Source organism: Ascaphus truei, chromosome 3, assembly GCF_040206685.1.
Source record: "Ascaphus truei isolate aAscTru1 chromosome 3, aAscTru1.hap1, whole genome shotgun sequence".
In the NCBI taxonomy this organism is placed as follows: Eukaryota; Metazoa; Chordata; class Amphibia; order Anura; family Ascaphidae; genus Ascaphus; species Ascaphus truei.
This window is the reverse complement of record NC_134485.1, coordinates 256,079,776-256,096,545: the sequence shown is the minus strand read 5'-3', so window position 1 is coordinate 256,096,545 and position 16,770 is coordinate 256,079,776. Positions and strand designations below refer to the sequence as shown.

Sequence of the window (16,770 nt, the reverse complement as noted above, 5' to 3'; positions counted from 1 at the left end):
AAATGTAAGAATGTAAAGAAATGAAAATGTTAATATTATTAGATTAGTGGGATCACATTAATGTTACTAGAAATGATTTTGAGATGCAGTAGAAAGCAGAAACAGAGATGAGTTTCTGCACGCACAGGTGTACAGGATACATTTTTTTTTAATCACTTCAAGCAGTAGCTACCTACAAGATGATTTTCTTGAAGCCTACCTGTACTAGGGGGTCCTTCGGAGCTCATTCGTGGTCCCTGACCTCTGTGGACCCCTTTGTTACTGAGATATTTATAAGTTTTTGTGCGCCGGTTTTTAAAGAACAAATACAAATATGGGTGCAAAGTGACCCCCAATAGATAATTGCAACGACATCGCAACTTTCTATTGACTGCCAAAGCAAGTCCCAAACTCCTGTCTCTATTTTGTTTTTCTGTGTAGAAAACAGTTTGTCAGTCTGGAACCAGTGGTCCCTGGATGTCAGGGGACCACAGATCAGCCCATGGAGACCCTCCAGTTCAGGTAAGCTAAAAAAAAATTAAAAAACCAACAGGCAACAGACTGCTGCTTTTAATGAATGATATATTTCTATGTAATAATTATTATTTGATTAGATATGTTGTTACTATTATCTGTGTATGTTACTATATTAAGACATTAAAGCCCCAATAGCCACACATATATATTTTACAATACTTACAACAACAACCTTTTTCTCTGAAGTTATTTAAAGCAGAGTTATTTGGCTTCAATGACTGATTATGCTATGATAATAATATTGTAATACAATTTTAATATGTTTGTTGCTGATTTTTCTGAAGTAAAATTGAAAATTGAACCAGATTTACAGTCCCAAGACAAACTCTATGGCTTTCAATGGGATCTTTCTTTGACAAACCTAGTATATATTTTGTGCACTCGATTTCAAATACTTTGATAGCCCCAATTGTTTGGATTATTTGTTGCATATGCATTGATGTATAGTGATTTTTCCATTGTTCGTATTTCACAACATCAAAATACACTTACTCCATGTTCTCCACTTCCTCAAATGTGTCCCCTGGCTACTGTAAGGTCAAGCACTGGAGCCCTAATGTAATGAGAAGGTCCTTTCATCAACAAACAATATATTTGTTGACATTTCATTCCCTGTATTCTGGACCCAGGCTCATATGTAGCGTGTGAGTAAGTCCATGTAGCTTAACTCGTCCCCTTTTAAAGCACACAAAGTAATTCTATTTTCTTCAACTTTGAGGGGAGTTAACAGAAATATAAAAGTTCTTATATGTGGATTGTGCTAGCAGATTTCTCTTGTCAGAAGAATAACATATATGAGGAAGGTGTTCTGCTATGGGGAGTGGTTCTCTGAGGGGAAGGTAAAAAGGATTTCCTTTCTGAGGGAGCAGTGGAAGATGTGTCTACTCTCTTTGGCTGCTGTAGAAAAGAGGTAGCACACTTTCCTGTCAGACAGGAACAGGCTAAGGGGCATAACAATATGCAGATAAAAGCAGGGGGAGAGGACTAAACCAATCTCAAATATGAGCATTGGGAGGTTGCCATGGCAACTGGCTGTGTAAAGGGGATTATTTGTAACAATAATGTTGCAATATCAAAGCTCTGGCTGCTTCAGAGCAGGGAAAAACATGCAATTTAGCTGGGGAGGGCTGGCAGCCTGAGAGCTGGAAAAATACAGAGAAATAAACAATCCTGTTCCAGGACACCCTGTATTGATATCACTTCTTTATGTTTGTTCACCAGCCCTACATAATGCTATGTAGGTCTGATATCTGTGACTACATAAGGCTATATAGGGCCGCTTGCTGTGACTACATAATGCTATGTACAGTAGGGCTGGTACAGTAGCTGTGGCTACATAATGCTATGTAGGGCTGATAACTGTGGCTACATAATGCTATGTAGGGCTGATAGCTGTGACTACATAATGCTATGTAGGGCTGATAACTGTGGCTACATAATGCTATGTAGGGCTGATAACTGTGGCTACATAATTCTATGTAGGGCTGATAGCTGTGACTACATAATGCTATGTAGGGCTGATAACTGTGGCTACATAATGCTATGTAGGGCTGATAGCTGTGACTACATAATGCTATGTACAGTAGGGCTGGTACAGTAGCTGTGGCTACATAATGCTATGTAGGGCTGATAACTGTGGCTACATAATGCTATGTAAGGCTGATAGCTGTGACTACATAACGCTATGTAGGGCTGATAGCTGTGACTACATAATGCTATGTAGGGCTGATAACTGTGGCTACATAATTCTATGTAGGGCTGATAGCTGTGACTACATAATGCTATGTATGGCTGATAGCTGTGGCTACATAATGCTATGTAGGGCTGGTACAGTAGCTGTGGCTACATAATGCTATGTAGGGCTGGTACAGTAGCTGTGGCTACATAATGCTATGTAGGGCTGGTACAGTAGCTGTGGCTACATAATGCTACGTGTGGCTGAAACCTGTAGCTGTAGCTACATAATGCTAAGAATGCTCGGTAGCTGTGACTACATAATGCTATGTATTGCTGTAGGGCTGATAGCTGTGGCTACATAATGCTATGTTGTGCTGGTAGCTGTGGCTACATTATGCTATGTTGTGCTGGTAGCTGTGGCTACATAATGCTATGTTGTGCTGGTAGCTGTGGCTACATTATGCTATGTTGTGCTGGTAGCTGTGGCTACATAATGCTATGTTGTGCTGGTAGCTGTGGCTACATTATGCTATGTTGTGCTGGTAGCTGTGGCTACATAATGCTATGTTGTGCTGGTAGCTGTGGCTACATAATGCTATGTAGGGCTGGTCGCTGTGGGAGAAGTTATTGGGGTCAGCCACGTCTTTGGTCAAGAAGGCCGTAGGCCGCATCAGCATCGGCTTCAGAAAGCTGGCTCCGCACCTCGGACATTTAGCATCCCAGGTGATATACCCTCCAGGGAACTCGCATCTGGGACACACACATTTCAGGAATCGTTTCCCGTCCACTTCCACCACTAGGAGGCCTCCTGGAAGATGGTAGTGCGAGAAGTTACAACTTGCCATTTCTTGCAAGAAATTGCAAGATGTTAGATACCAAGTTACTAGGTCAATACTACCTTTTGGAAAAGCATTCTTTGTATCACTGCATAAACAGCAGCATTAAATGAAATACCCTTGCACAGCATTTTGTGGGAGTGAAATTAGCATTTCCCACTAAATGAATGATGACGAAACCTGGGTCACTTAATATCAGAGATAGACAATGTATTGGTGCATCACCATGACACCTTGAGAAAGTCCTTTACGGACGAAACGCGTAGGTGCGTTCCTACCATTGTTTTTTTTGTAACTGACCATTAAACTTCTATTTTAATACTTATCCCTGTTTGGAGTTACCCTCATTTTTTGGCTATCTACTAGCTGGAAGCTGCTGGGAAACGCTGCTGTGCTCCTCTTCATCCCTTGCTGCTTCACTTAATATCAGGACTTGACCAATAGGAATCTGCTGTGTTGGTAAACTTGACTTCCAATAACAGTCATACTGGAGCTAGCGGAAAATATGTATTTGTTTGTTTGTTGGTAGAGACAGGATGGAGCCTTTCCATTCCCCCACATCATGCACACTCAATAGAATGACAATCTTTTTTTTTTTTTTGGTAACATTTTTTTCAATTACACATTTCCCATTATTGTAACTGGAATTTCAACTCATGCTCATGTTCTGAAAGTCTAACCTGACCTTTCTAGTGTTTTATCTTCTAACAAACGTATAAACAGACCCTGAATAATGTTCAGCTTTGCCGTTGAATTCCAAAGAAGCCCGGAGCACGTTTGCACTCTATTCCTGTGCACTTAAACTCTTGAAAATACGGTAGACAAGAGCACTATGCAAACTCTCAATCTTGTCGTGTGATACATTTGCAGGAGCTCTTACTATTCTGCTTCAGATTACTGTATACAGCACACATTGCAGATGAGAAGAAAAAAAACAGTTTTGTTTCTTGTCACCATGTGGTAAAGTACTGTGCCAACAAAACAACATTCTACTGTCTTACAAATGTCAATTTGTGACACTGGACCCAGTGCCTTTAAGAAAGTAGTACTGTAGTACAGTGTTTGAGCATAAGGCCGGGTCCCCGCTGGCTACTGCAGCGCACACTGTGGCGGATGCTGCAGGGACAAGATCCGCCCCACAATGGGGCCGGGCCCGCTGCGAGGGGGGGCCGCCACTCTGCGCCAACAGTTTCTCCTGCTCTCAAGAAAATTGAGAGCAGGAGTCGCGGCGAAGCGCTAGGGCACGCCCGCCCCGGCGGTTCAGCCAATGAAGGCGAACCTGCCGGGTGAAATTACGGCCGCGCACCCATCACTCCCCCGTCACGCCCATCCGTCTTTCTCCCTGCAGCTCTCTACAGAACGGGGGACTCGGCTGCACGAGCCGCCTGCCTCGCAGATGCATGTGCAGCGCTGGCAGCGTGGCCGCCTCCTAAGGCCTCGGGCATGGTCAGCCATGCTGAGGTGCGCTGGTACTTACCAGTGAGCCCCTACAGCCGCAATGAGAGCGGCTTTAGTAGGGGCTCGCCTACGCTTCCGCAAGCGCGCGGAAGCATAGGTCTTAGGTAAATTTTAAATTCAAGCGCTTGCCGGAGCGCAGGGCCGGTCACGTGAGCGGTTCGTCCAATGAGGGTGAACCAGCTCCATGACGTCACTGGCCCGCCCGCCGACACGCCCCTGGACGGCGCGCTGTCTAAGGCCAGGGAAAGCACCAGCTCAACGCGCCTCCGCCAGCAAACAATAAACCTGGACGAGGCCTAAGAGAGCACAGTACCTTAAAGATAGAGACAAGCTCTTGGACGCAATATCTAAATAGTGGTTATGCTACAAGTTTAGAAAGCGGAAACATAGAAAATATAAGCATGGGTTTGTAAATGAAAACATTGGGGTGTATTCATTAAACAACGTTAAGTGCATTTCCAGGCTAAAAAGATTGTTTTGCATCTTGCTGTATTCATGTCTAAATTGTTTCCTTTGAGTACCTTGCAAGTTGTTCATGTTCCTTGAGAAGGCCCTTAAAAGTTGCATTATATATTTATTTTATTTATTTATTTATAAAATATTTTACCAGGAAGTAATACATTGAGAGTTACCTCTCGTTTTCAAGTATGTCCTGGGCACAGAGTTAAGACAAATAATACATGTTTACAAATACAGTTACATAATGAGCAGGGTATACCCAAGAAAATGTTTAAAATGCTATGAATTATACCCAGAATTATTCTCCACCTGGTGTAAATGAGATGTGTTAAAGGTAGGATATCCCCCTCTGTGGCTACTTGGAGTTAACATCTATTAGTGTCGTTTTCTGTTGAGGGCCACAAGGATTTAACGTCTATGAGGTTAATCATGGATTCAAAGTTACATCCTTAGTCATACGCCTTGTGGTCAGAAATTATATGAAAAGCAATGGGATGAGTGCGCCTCTATCATAGAGCTCAATCTTCTTGAACTGGGAGCCTGACATGGTTAGGGCTTTGCTAGAGTGAGAAGGGGAAAGTAAATCACGCGATCAAGGCAACATTATACTTATATCATGTACGCCCACCAGGAGGAATTTGGGGACAACCTGGGAATGCCATAGAGTTGTGTCTGAATACTAATGTGCTGTGCCCGCGAACACAGCATATTAACCCCTGCCCATCAGAGAAAAGATAAGTGCCCCCTCTAGTTTGAGATCTGTAGAGTAAATGAGGGAGAAGTTATTGAAGTTGCCTGTGTTAAAAAAAACTCTGTGTTTTTTTCATCTACAAACTGAATAACACCGTCAGTGCCATATGGACGTGCAACATGCATCTTGAAAGCCTGTACCCTGGAGGTCGTTATGAAGTGTATTGAAACTCCTCCAGCCAGCAGGGCTTTAAATCAGCTACTGATGGTTTTTAGTATAGATGAGAGAAAATAACCAATTCATAAATTTTCCAATTAAAAATAATAAAAACATATGTTTTCTAAATGGAGGGTCTGTCCTTCTCTCCCCCTTGTGCTACAGATGCAACGGCTGTTATTAGAACAAATTACAGCGCCGTTTTCGTGTGCGCTGCTGTTCTCCACGCGGCATGAACGCCGCCACTCGCCCCAGGCACACGTGTTTTCTTGCGGTTGCTTTGTTTGAATTTCATGGATTGTGTGCAATTAAATGCAATGAAATAAATGAATTGTAATGTGTACAGTTACTGTGCTACCGTGCTACTGTGTCAAATTAAGGTGTTTAAAAGCCAGAACTCTACAATGCCATTTTCTGCACATGCTTGCGCTCACGTCAAAAGGCGGTACGGTTGGAAGAAATTGCGCGCCATCACATGGATATTCCGAGGTATACACCGCGTGAAGTGTTCGAATAACGGCCACTGCATCTGTAAGTATCCAAAATGTACTTTCGAAAAGGGAATAGGTTATACTATAATATCTATCACGGAGAGTTGCGAAAGGAAAGTCAGAATTGTCAGCTTCTCATTGTTTCCTAATATACAGTTTTCTCCATTCCCATCTTCTTATTAATGCTTTAACACTCTGAGTGCCGGAGGGTCCTTGACTGCAGAGCAATGGGTCCCAGGTCCCTTTTGCTGCCCACAGCCCACTTTGAGAGATTTACTGATTTTATGTGAGTACAAGGAGCCCTGGTGCCTAATGCATTACATACTGTGTTAAGCACTAAATCATTTCTATATGCATTCACTAATATGCTATATAAAATACAGTACTACATACACAGTGGCTGTGTTTAAGCAGTGCATTGTTTCAGCTAATACTGTATCTTGTTTTACTTTAGTTGAAGCTATTATGATTTGTTAATCTTATATTTTGCTGTCCTTTATTCTTATAATTTATGTGTTCTTTCTAATGGGCGCTTTAAGCTGTGCCCTGGCAGAGGCTGAACATAGTCTTGCTGGGGGGCTTGGCTGCACAGGGACCAAATTGTTGCTCTGCACAGATCACTTCTCTGTACTTCTATCATCTAAGTCCCAACCAGAGCATGAGTCACTGGAACATTGTCACATTACGAATCCCCACGATTTTCAGCCCAGCAGGAGTGAATTGTTTCATTTTTAACTGGATTCTTAAGCTAGTTTCATAAGATGGGTACAGTTAGATGTCCTTTCAAAACTGTATTTATCACACCACGAGACTTTTAAAAAAAAAGGCATTTTCATGATATTACCTGAAAGATATTTAACTGTTTTTTAGGAGCAATTATGGGCTCATGTGCTCAAAACTGTGTTAGGGCATTTAAAGTCACATTAACCTCAGTTAACATCTTGTTAATGCTAATGGGGTAACCACAAAAGTCAGTAAAGTTACATCCATACTGTTAATATTAATGGCATCAGTGGAAATAATATGCAAATTATATGATATTAGCCATTATCATTGATATACCCTATCCACTAAACACTGTTACCATTAACACGTCTGCAGAACATTATATTAAATAATTATAAGTCAGACCTAAACTTGGTACTAGCTATGACATTACAAAGTGCATACCTACAATAGTAGATGTGTTCATTCAATAAACATTTTTCTACTTTGTAATATATTAACCTCTAGTAACCCAAGTGGCCCAGCCAAGTAGCCAGCTACTCATACGGTTAACCTAGACCTCACACTGCACTAACTACCGCCCTTGCCTACAAAAGAGGCCAGTAAGGCATTGTTTGTCAATGCATTACTAACCTCTACGGCACATAAGGGGTTAACTCCCCCCCACCCCCAGGGGGTCTAACCACCCACCCCATGGCATCTACCCCTATCATCCCTTCACCTATTCTTACCATAACAAACCTAACTCCCCCTCTATTAGAAAGACTTCAGGGTTTATGACCGCTCAGAACTAATCCAGGGAGGCCCGAAGGCCAGCCATAAAAAAAATTGATGGGGTAAGTGTGTTTAATTTATTTAAATCATTCCTTTGGTGCCAATGAGGCTGCCTAGTCTCTCCTCCCAATGCCGTACTAGCCTCTTTGATAATGGGGCAGTTAGTGTAGTGTGAGATGTAATCCCTTTGAAGCCCTTTGTGGTCAGCTAGTCATGGGTTACCTGTGGCTAGCTGACCACTTGGGCTACTGAGGGGTTAATACATTACAAAGTAGCCCCACTGTAATGTGATTAACTTGGATCATGTAGTGTAGGAACAGAAGAAACATTGTTATTTTAAGATAGCATTATAATGAAATACCACTACGTTACCCCAATTCCAGTGAGCCTAGTAATGTGATGTTATTTTTGCATGTCATTGACTTTGAGAATACTTAGATAAGTCAGGGAACATAATGCCCGTTCCTGTTTAACGTCATGCTACAGTTTGAGCCCTGAGGTAAAGGAGCTTTGTGTATCTAGGCCTTGGTTAGATCATCTCCAGTAAATGTAGTTTTTTCAAATTGCCACCAGATGTCACTGAAACCCCTGCAAAATATTTAGACACAAACAGGCTCTAAAGAGGAGATGGCAAAGAGATGGCCCTTGTTTTACAAGGTAAATATTAATTGAAGGACAATTTATTGTTTTAATTGAATTCTCTTTGCTCTATTAGAAGAAAATGATATATATATATTTATATATATATATATATATTTTTTTTTCAAGCTATGGTGGGTGAAAATGGTATCAAAAACCCTCCACCGTTAGCATATAGCATATAATACAATACACGGAAACTTTTCAAGATCTCTCCTCTCAAAATGTGTGCAGATGTGTAAATTATGTGTATGGATTGTTTTTTTGGGGGGAGTATGTATACCATATAGGATCATATGGAAAACTGGATTTTTTTTTTTAATTGATTTTTTGATTAATCAGAGCAGTAGCTTTTTCTTGGGATAATGCAACAAACTGAAAAAGGGGCACCTTTTGGAATAAATAGCTGAACAGATTTACCCCCTCGAGATTTATCCCAGAGATATTTAGTGTATTCTCATTGGTGTCTGTATGTGAAATTTACACTTCCACATTTTTTGTTTTTGTGAAACTGAGCAGTTGCAGCTTAAGACACGGAGGGTATCAGTTTGTGATTGCCGCCATTTTAAACAAGGAGCAAAAATACTCTAAACTTGTCAGTTATGATTATGCTCATGAAGGTGTGCAAACAAATATATATATATATATATATATATATATATATATTATACTGTAAGAAACAGATTTTAATACTTGTGGAAGGCCTCATTACTGTTATTGATAACGTAACTATTTGATTAATTTTATGCCGTCTAATTCACCTCCATTAAGTTAATCATTAACTGAATAAAAATAAATAAATATATATATATATATATATATATATATATATATATATATATTTTCATATATGCATATACATGAAGGATGGGGAAGGTTCGCCAGCGGACCGAAACGTCGATCTTTGTATTAATCTTATTTTATTTGAGGACCACTGGAGGGCCGCTGTGTACTTGCACATTGTATTGCTGACGGCTTTGTGGACAGATTCATCATTGTTGTTGAGCACCTGTGGCATTTATAACAAGTATCGTGGGTGCACCTACACGTGGGCGGAAAATAGAGAAGCGCACAACATCAATTCATTCGAATGTCGAGTCAAACTTTGGAACACATGTTTTCAATCCAAGTCCTCCAATAATTATTATTATTATTATGTAATAAATTGGGTGAACTTTGGTTTCTTAAAAAAATTCGAATTTCATCCCCCCCCAATGAAATTTTTTCACCCTGCTATCCTGAGGTTTTTTTTGCCTAATTTTCTTTTCCACATTAAAAACCAATCAAGTACCAGCAAAACACAAACATTATTTAATGCCAAAATCAAAACACCCGTGAAAGGGCCCACCCTTAGTATACACACATTTTTAAAGACATTTAAAAAAGGGTTTCATAACTGTACTACAGTATATGCAGTGTGCAAGCTCACTGTCCTCTTTTTTTTTAAATTAAAAGTACTTTCCATCACTAGTGTTAAACCTCATTTTACCCAGTAATGGTGCTTTGGAAGGCTGAGGTTAACCTTGTTGGGTTCTGAATGTAAGCTTCTAGTTTGTGCTTGTTACAGCTGGTGCTGTAAGACAGCAGAGCGTTCTCTGGGTGTACTAACAACCTATGAAGGGGAAATTAACAATTTCATTACAATTACTACAATTACATTACAATTCTGTCACCTAATGAGAACAAATTAAACTGTCTCGCTTGTACAGTATGAGTATTAAATGTTGATAGCTCATCCATTAGTAACATTAGGGGCATAATCAAAAGACAGGACTAAGTCTCCATAGAGCTTGCTGATAAAGTATCAAGAAGGATAATTTATGGGCAGCATGTAGTAAGTGATGGAAATACTGTACTTAAAGCAACAGTCCATGCTGATCGTCATTTTTTTATACCTACTTTAAGAGCCCCCTTCTCGCGATTTCTGTGTATTTAAAAAAGAGCTGTGTGTGCTGTGCACGCGCATAGTAAGTAAAACTTCTTTGACTTTTGTCACAGAAAATGTATTTGTGTTTGTGATGTTTTAATTAAAAACCAAAATACAATTTAATTGACAAAATGCAAATAAATTTGACTTAGAATGTGCGTGCTCAGCATACATTCCCTGTATTTGCTATTTGCACTAAGCGTGAATTCCTTGTGTGTGTGTTTGTGCGTGTGACTCTGTGTGCGTGTGACAGTGTGTGTGTGTGTGTGTGTGACGTATGCGCGCCCCCCTGCACATCGCCGCCCTGCACATCACCACAACTACACATCACCCCCCCCTGCACATCACCCCCCCAGCACATCACCCCCCTGCACATCACCCCCCTGCACATCACCCCCCCTGCACATCACCCCCCCTGCACATCATCACCACTACACATCACCCCCCCTGCACATCACCCCCCCTGCACATCACCGCCCCTGCACATCACCCCCCTGCACATCACCCCCCCCCAGCACATCACCACCACTACACATCACCCCCCCCTGCACATCACCCCCCCTGCACATCACCCCCCCTGCACATCACCCCCCTGCACATCACCCCCCCCCAGCACATCACCACCACTACACATCACCCCCCCTGCACATCACCCCCCCAGCACATCACCACCACTACACATCACCCCCCCTGCACATCACCCCTCCTGCACCTGCTCACATCACCCCCTGCACCCTGAGTGAGTAATGAGGGGATTCATGCTATAACAACCATTGTGGGCTTCTCCTTGCATAATGTCCTGATCTCAAGAAGACAGAGACTGCATCAGACAGAAGCGCGGTACAAATTGGGCTAGCATTTGTAAGGTACCAGGGAGTTAAAGAAGTGCAGAGGAATTTGTAGTGAAGGAGTTAAACACTGAATAATGTGAAAAAAAGTTTACAAATATTTATCTCCCGGCATTGTTATTATTTATAACATTGTTATATTACCAGGTACTACATAAGTTGCAACTGCTTTGAAACCACTTATGGGCTGTAGGAATGTATTTGGCAGACATTTATGCAGGTTTCAGATAAATGCCAAATAATAATTGTAATATTTTCCTGTAAATAGTCTCCTTCTTCCGGCATCTCTCCTGCCTTCTTGGCTCTGTCTGTTGCAGCGGCCATCCCCCTGTTCTCAACAACAGCAACACTCCCCCTCCACCCCCCCAAATATCGTCAGGGTTCCGTTAACTCTCCTCGGGCATTAAATTAGTGTCATTACCTGCTCAGTTACTTTATTTCTCACCATATAGAATGACTAGGTTTGTTTTGGAGAGGCTATTAAACTTAAGTTGACATGAGAGATGAAAATCTGTGCAAAGTTTTCTGCACAGTTTGAGTTCGACACGCAATCGGCATATCTTTGCACATACGAATCTTTGTGGGAACGTGCCCGAGTTCAGGAAAAAGAAACCCCTCTTTTTTTTTTCATTTACTTTGCGCAAATTTCCATCTTCGCGACCGTGGTCAGTGTGAAAAACTTGCTTTGTTTTTCATTTCGTTCATGCAAACTTTGTTTTTTTTTTGGGGTGAAACAAACCTTTTAAACGATTGCAGAAAATAACAAAAAATTTTTTTTTAAATGATGGCGACAGTGAATGAAAGGGAGGCTGTAGGTGGATTTCCAGGCTTTTGTGAGCCATTGTAAGCAAAAGCCACGCAGATGCACTTTGACGGGTTTGCGAAGAGTTTTTTAATAAAAGTTTGTGCGAATGTTCATGGGCCAAATTCCAATAAATGTACCCATCTCTAATTGAAAAAAGGAAAACAATTAGCTTGTTTACCTTTTTTGTGCTCTGGGTGTGTTTTGTGTATTAAAGCAGCAAAACATGTGAAATCTTATGGGTTAAAAAAATCAGTTCTGTAGCATTTATTTTTAATTCAACTCTTAATGGCATTTTTTTATGAATTTTAAAGAATCCTTTGATTTCTACAGCAGGTTTTAGCCAATTCCCAGGCAATGCAAGATATTTGCAGCACTTTCCTTAGTGGGATCATTTGTTGCCAATATTCCCAGCAGTTTAAGCTGTAAACTGTAACAATAGATAATGTTACTTAGTAATATAGAATACATAGTAGCTGCTGAGTTACTAAAGGATTGCTAGAAACTGAAAGGCGGCCATTATGTTAGGCACACAATCAGGATTTTTACACATTTATAACAGGAGCACCAAATAATTGCCAGCTTAGGCAAGAATGTAGAATTACAAATGCAAATGAAGAATGTCAAATGCTTTACATGCTCTGCTCAAAGAAGCATATGAGTAGCACTGTGGATAATCCTGGACACATGATACATAAAGCTTGGCCCCCTGCAGACGCACTTACCTGAATGCCCTCCTACTGTCTCTGTACGTTCTCCACACCAATTAGATTGTAAGCTCCTCGGAGCAGAGACTCCTCTTCCAAAATGTTACTTTTATGACTGAAGCGCTTATTCTCATGATCTGTTATTTGTATTATCTGTTATTTATATGATTGTCACGTGTATTACTAATGTGAAGTGCTATGTACACTAATGGCGCTATATAAATAAAGACATACATACATACTGTGGTGCCGTCGCTGCCCTCTAGGGGCTAGAGTGGGGCAGTTGTGGGACTTTACAGGTCTCATAGTGTTAATTATTCTGGACAGGTCTGTGCAGCTGTGAGTTAATGAGCTAATTAGCATAGGCTGTATAGTCAGGAAGTGATACAGAGATTCCCCCCGCCATGCTGCCAGACACACACTGTTCAGAGTTATACAGACAGGGTGAGAGAAGCTGCTGTAGACTGATCTGAAAGGAGACCTGCTGCAGGTATACTGGGTACAGTGGGGAAAAGAGTTTAGTTCTCCCACGACTAGTTAGGGACTAAGCAGTATTAGTCAGTACTCCTGGAAGGAGTTAGGTCTTTTATTTCCGTTTTGTGTTATGAGTTAACACTGTACCTGCTTTATACCCTGTAAATAAACCCCTGCTTAGTGTAATACAGTGTTTCCTGCCTTTGATATGGACAAAAGATCGACGCTGGGACTGAGACGTCACAATACATATTAAATTAAGAAAAAAAGGTTAAAAAAAAGAGGGGGAGGGGAGTAATTGCTGTTTTAACCTTAGTTGTACTTGTAGTACTGCAAGCTAGCTGACAATATTGTTTATAGCTATTTACACTGATATGTGCATATTATTTAATGATACTAACTCAGTTTTATGCGCGTCAACATATTGTCTATAATTCTCAGTATTTGACACGTATTCAGATTGAGGAGGCTGAATGTATTGCTGAGTTTTCATATTGTAACTCTCAGTAACTCACACAGCTGTGTCAATTATTTTTTTTTTTAAATAATTGTATTAAATGAGCAGAAATGTAAAACTTAATTTACTTTCGTATCTACTATTGCACCAATTAATTGCTGAGTCAATGCATTCCCAACGTTTCAGTATATTTTTGGTTTCCTTTTTTTTCTTTTGTCATGCAGGTAAATGTTAACAGCAAAACACACAAAATCCACGGGGAGCATGGGGAGGAAACAAAAATAAATTTAAGTGCAGCAAAAAAAGGCAACGTGGAAAAAAGCCTTCAAATGACTTGGCTCTAATGAATTAACTACTTACAAGATGTAAGAGTCAAATAGGCAGGGTTGACTCAAACAGTCACAGGTAAGTGGATGATGCAGTTGTCATCAGAGTGGATCGGGTCCCCAGGATCACGTACCCCAATGTTGAGAGAAAAACTGGCATAGCACAGATCACTTGAGATAAAATAGCTTTATAACAATAAAATATTATACTCACATTCTAACAATAAAATACGGGCATATCACACTGCATTAGTGTAGGAAGATTTTAGCCAGCTGGCTCACCGTCCTGCAACGTTCCCCCAGCTGGCTAAAATCTTTTAGAGCCAAGTCATTTGAAGGCTTTTTTCCACGTTGCCTTTTTTTGCTGCACTTAAATTTATTTTTGTTTCCTCCCCATGCTCCCCGTGGATTTTGTGTGTTTTGCTGTTACTGTGGGGGAAGAGTGAAGACTACCCCTTCCAGTGGGTTCCAGAGCAGGGGGTGAAGCTGTATTAATTTAAATTTTTATCACATTATCACCTATTTAAGATTTTGATTAGTCACTTATTATTAGTGTTCACTTTTTATTTGTTTGCGCCTTATTTCACTTTACCACTATACAGGTAAATGTTAATAGACCAATGACACTGCTTATTATTACTTTTTTCACATTACAGCTTGACTCCTGAATTTTGTTCCATTGCTCATTATGTCCTTTTTAATACTACGTATTTTATACTTAAAACTAATAATAAAATCTAACAGTATAAACTACAGTGTGTTCCTAACCAGATCATCATTTACAGAAAAGAACTCCAAAGTACCAACAATAACAAATGCTAAACAACTGTGTTTAAACCTAAATTGTGCTACAGTCCAGATGTAGCTAACCTTACTGTCTCAGGTGCCGCTGCCACCAGCGGTCACACGACTGTGGTGGTCGCATCATCGGAGGATTAATGCTGCAGGGGGTACCATTCAGAAGCATGGATCCCCTGCTGCGCGTTCGCATCAGACCCTGTATCCGGCGCCGCAGACTTTTGCTTCTTCAATGGCAGCGATAGAGACTGTGATTCATGCTACATCTGTAAATACACAGTGCTAAGCAATTCGTTTTCACGGAATAAAAGGAATACACCATTGGTTGCCAAGTTAATGTAGGATTTTCACACATTCGCCAGTGTGCCCACTGTGTGTTGAGGACTTCAGAGAGTTAAGGAGGGCAATAACTGATACAGCAGAATTGTACCAGCAGATAGGTTTTGAAGAGAGTATATAAGAGAGAAAATTGCTTTCCAGCAATTTAGTACCCAACTTAGGTGCCATCTATGATTGCATGTCAAATACATGAGTACTTGAGTACCTGGAATTGTGAAGGATTCCAGTATGACCCAGTAAAAAAAAAAACATGCATGCTTTTTTCTTTAAGTAGCCATCATGATATTTTGGCACACTCATCCACCAGATATATGTCCCACTTTGACATTTGCAAGAACTGTATTTCTCTAGTGTAATTCTCACCCCTGTAATTACTAATGCCAGGCTCTTAACATGGTATTTTATTCTATTGTTAAGACATGTATAGATCATGTTTTTCTTCCACACCATTTGTAACAAGACAGATAAAATTGAGAGGTACAGTACAGTAATTCATCTGGCTTACTTCTTTAGTTGCCTTCTTGTTCACTTAACAAGGTAGTGTTTGAACATTAGTCATCTTCTTTCTCCTCTGTATAAAGAGTTGAGAAACCTATATCTGGAGTTTGTTTTGCTATATACTTTATATAATCGTCCTGGGGTAAGGAACATGCTTGAAGAAATAATTCTTAACTTGCAGATGCAGTGGGCTTCATTGTTCCCTCCAGTGTTATACAGCTCAACCCCGTTATAGCGCGATCCGCTACAACGCAGATCAGCTTATAACGCGGTCTGAGTGTGGCTCCCGATTTGACTTTCGAGCTCAGAGGAGGGTCACATGTCCCGTCTCTGGCCAATAACAGCACAACAGTGAATACATTTTATATAATACACATGCAGGAATCGAACCCATGACCCTTCATATGTTAGTAGCAATTCTCTAGCTGCTACACCACAGGGTTGGTGTGATGATCTGACTCTATAAATAAACTTAACATATATTGGATTGAAGTGTGTGTGTGTGTGTGTGTGTGTGTGTGTGTGTGTGTGTGTGTGTGTGTGTGTGTGTGTGTGTGTGTGTGTGTGTGTGTGTGTGTGTGTGTGTGTGTGTGTGTGTGTGTGTGTGTAAATGATCAGCGCCACAGTGGTAACTATTATGTGAAAAGTGTGTCAACCAATGTGTATATAACTGATTGAATGTTAATATTCTTAGTGATATAATTAAACAATTATAATGAAGATGGTGCAAATGTTAAATAAGAATAAAAACTGAAGTTAATACAAACAATATATAAAAAAGGTAGGGGAACCTGGAGACGTAGCAGCTTCACATGGAACTGGAGTTCCAAACAATACTAGATAAAAATAGAAGCACATGCTCTATAGCAAAGATGAGGGAGAGAGGGAGAGAGGGAGAGAGGGAGAGAGGGAGAGAGGGAGAGAGGGAGAGAGGGAGAGAGGGAGAGAGGGAGAGAGGGAGAGAGGGAGAGAGGGAGAGAGGGAGAGAGGGAGAGAGGGAGAGAGGGAGAGAGGGAGATGAGGGGGCCCTGAATTTTTTTTTGCCCAATGGCCCACACATGTCTAGCTACGCCACTGGTATGTACTCTGCACCATATACTATACTGTAATT

The 16,770-nt window shown here is 40.7% G+C and overlaps 1 long non-coding RNA gene across 1 annotated transcript in view; it reads left to right on the top strand.

Annotated features, from left to right (window-relative positions):
* The first annotated feature begins 418 nt into the window (after window positions 1–418).
* LOC142491059 (uncharacterized) overlaps window positions 419–16,770 on the top strand; it is a 247,827-nt gene continuing 231,475 nt past the window's right edge. The window contains exon 1 of the long non-coding RNA XR_012800247.1: window positions 419–501. This is a non-coding gene — a long non-coding RNA (uncharacterized LOC142491059). The remainder of the gene's footprint in view (window positions 502–16,770) is intronic.